Genomic DNA, 3870 nt, shown 5'->3' on the forward strand with positions numbered 1-3870 from the left:
CTGTAAAGCACGCCGCACTGAACGAGGGAGTAATCATCAGCACGTGATTGCCAAGCGTTCATAACGTCTTGGTTCTCTGGGATGGGTGCTTCACCTAGCGGTGCTTCTAGGACGTAATCTTTCTTGGCAGCTATGAGGATGATCCTCAGGTTCCGGACCCAGTCCATATAGTTGCTGCCATCATCTTTCAGCTTGGTTTTCTCTAGGAACGCGTTGAAGTTGAGGACAACGTGGGCCATTTGATCTACAAGACATATTGTAAAGATTTTAGACTAAGTTCATGATAATTAAGTTCATCTAATCAAATTATTCAATGAACTCCCACTCAGATAGACATCCCTCTAGTCATCTAAGTGAAACATGATCCGAGTTAACTAGGCCGTGTCCGATCATCACGTGAGACGGACTAGTCAAGATCGGTGAACATCTCCATGTTGATCGTATCTTCTATACGACTCATGCTCGACCTTTCGGTCTTTCGTGTTCCGAGGCCATGTCTGTACATGCTAGGCTCGTCAAGTCAACCTAAGTGTATTGCGTGTGTTCCGAGGCCATGTCTGTACATGCTAGGCTCGTCAACACCCGTTGTATGCGAACGTTAGAATCTATCACACCCGATCATCACGTGGTGCTTCGAAACAACGACCTTCGCAACGGTGCACAGTTAGGGGGAACACTTTCTTGAAATTATTATAAGGGATCATCTTACTTACTACCGTCGTTCTAAGCAAATAAGATGCAAAACATGATAAATATCACATGCAATCAAATAGTGACATGATATGGCCATTATCATTTTGCTCCTTTGATCTCCATCTTCGGGGCGCCATGATCATCTTCGTCACCGGCATGACACCATGATCTCCATCATTGTGTCTTCATGAAGTTGTCACGCCAACGATTACTTCTACTTCTATGGCTAACGCGTTTAGCAATAAAGTAAAGTAATTTACATGGCGTTATTCAATGACACGCAGGTCATACAAAAAATAAAGACAACTCCTATGGCTCCTGCCGGTTGTCATACTCATCGACATGCAAGTCGTGATTCCTATTACAAGAATATGATCAATCTCATACATCACATATATCATTCATCACATCTTCTGGCCATATCACATCACAAGGCACATGCTGCAAAAACAAGTTAGACGTCCTCTAATTGTTGTTGCAAGCTTTTACGTGGCTTGTATAGGTTTCTAGCAAGAACGTTTCTTACCTACGTAAAACCACAACGTGATATGCCAATTTCTATTTACCCTTCATAAGGACCGTTTTTATCGAATCCGTTCCGACTAAAGTGGGAGAGACAGACACCCGCTAGCCACCTTATGCAACTAGTGCATGTCAGTCGGTGGAACCTGTCTCACGTAAGCGTACGTGTAAGGTCGGTCCGGGCCGCTTCATCCCACAATACCGCCGAAACAAAATAAGACTAGTAGTGGCAAGAAAAATTGACAACATCTACGCCCACAACTGCTTTGTGTTCTACTCGTGCATAGTAACTACGCATAGGCCTGGCTCATGATGCCACTGTTGGGGATCGTTGCAGAATTTTAAAATTTTCTACGCATCACCAAGATCCATCTATGGAGTATACTAGCAACGAGGGGAAAGGAGTGCATCTACATACCCTTGTAGATCGCGAGCGGAAGCGTTCAAGTGAACGGGGTTGATGGAGTCGTACTCGCCGTGATCCAAATCACCGATGACCGAGCGCCGAACGGACGGCACCTCCGCGTTCAACACACGTACGGAGCAGCGACGTCTCCTCCTTCTTGATCCAGCAAGGGGGAAGGAGAGGTTGATGGAGATCCAGCAGCACGACGGCGTGGTGGTGGAAGTAGCGGGGATCCCGGCAGGGCTTCGCCAAGCGCAAGCGGGAGAGAGAGGTGTCACGGGAGGGAGAGGGAGGCGCCAGGGGCTAGGGTACAGCAGCCCTCCCCCCCCTTTATATAGGCCCCCTGGGGGGCGCCGGCCCCTGGGATCCCATCTACAAGGGGGGCGGCGGCCAGGGGGGGGGACTTCCCCCCCAAGCCAGGTGGGGCGCCCCCCACCCCCAGGGTTTCTAACCCTAGGCGCAGGGGGAGGCCCATGGGGGGCGCACCAGCCCACTAGGGGCTGGTTCCCCTCCCACTTCAGCCCATGGGGCCCTCCGGGATAGGTGGCCCCACCCGGTGGACCCCCGGGACCCTTCCGGTGGTCCCGGTACAATACCAATAACCCCCAAAACTTTCCCGGTGGCCGAAACTGGACTTCCTATATATAATTCTTCACCTCCGGACCATTCCGGAACTCCTCGTGACGTCCGGGATCTCATCCGGGACTCCGAACAACTTTCAGATTTCTGCATACTAATATCTCTACAACCCTAGCGTCACCGAACCTTAAGTGTGTAGACCCTACGGGTTCGGGAGACATGCAGACATGACCGAGACGCCTCTCCGGTCAATAACCAACAGCGGGATCTGGATACCCATGTTGGCTCCCACATGTTCCACGATGATCTCATCGGATGAACCACGATGTCGAGGATTCAATCAATCCCGTATACAATTCCCTTTGTCAATCGGTATGTTACTTGCCCGAGATTCGATCGTCGGTATCCCAATACCTTGTTCAATCTCGTTACCGGCAAGTCACTTTACTCGTACCGTAATGCATGATCCCGTGGCTAACTCCTTAGTCACATTGAGCTCATTATGATGATGCATTACCGAGTGGGCCCAGAGATACCTCTCCGTCATACGGAGTGACAAATCCCAGTCTCGATCCGTGCCAATTCAACAGACACTTTCGGAGATACCCGTAGTGTACCTTTATAGTCACCCAGTTACGTTGTGACGTTTGGCACACCCAAAGCACTCCTATGGCATCCGGGAGTTGCACGATCTCATGGTCTAAGGAAATGATACTTGACATTGGAAAAGCTCTAGCAAACAAACTACACAATCTTTTGTGCTATGCTTAGGATTGGGTCTTGTCCATCACATCATTCTCCTAATAATGTGATCCCGTTATCAATGACATCCAATGTCCATAGTCAGGAAACCATGACTATCTGTTGATCAACGAGCTAGTCAACTAGAGGCTCACTAGGGACATGTTGTGGTCTATGTATTCACACATGTATTACGATTTCCGGATAACACAATTATAGCATGAACAATAGACAATTATCATGAACAAGGAAATATAATAATAACCATTTATTATTGCCTTTAGGGCATATTTCCAACAAGCATATCATGCCTTTCAACACAGTCATATATCCCGTTAATATGTCTTTTCAACATCCATGGAACCGGTGGATCAACCGTTGGCGGTGGTCTTCGCAGCACTCCCGAGTCACGGAGCCCGACCACTCCGATCCATGGAGGCGGAGGCGGAGGTGGAGGCGGTCTTGGCGGTAGCGCTGCCGCTAGCACTGATGACCTGGGCTTCAGCGGTCTTGGCGGTGACGACCTCCGCGGTGCTCGACGTCCTGGCGCTTAAGCCTTTTGGTTACTTGTGTGCTTATGCTTATGTATCTTTAGATGACTTATGTGTGGTGATGATGATAAACTTGTGGTCTTTGATGGTCCTTTAGATGACTTGCATGCTTCTTTATATGCTTATGCTTATCTTTATGTTGATTATGATGATGCTTATGCATATATTGTTGTGATGGTGACGGATGATACTTAGATGTGTTCTATATGTCTATTTCCATCATATATATCTGCTGATATGTGCTGTATATCTGAATTGAATTGATTTGAAAACAAACAGAAAAAAGAAAAAAAATCAAATACAAACTATGCCGACGGCTAGGCCGTCGGCATAGGGCTGGCCTGAGCGCCCAGTTGCTGACGCGTGGCATCTATGCCG

The sequence above is a fragment of the Triticum aestivum genome, chromosome 4D (assembly GCF_018294505.1).
Source record: "Triticum aestivum cultivar Chinese Spring chromosome 4D, IWGSC CS RefSeq v2.1, whole genome shotgun sequence".
Taxonomy (NCBI): domain Eukaryota; kingdom Viridiplantae; phylum Streptophyta; class Magnoliopsida; order Poales; family Poaceae; genus Triticum; species Triticum aestivum.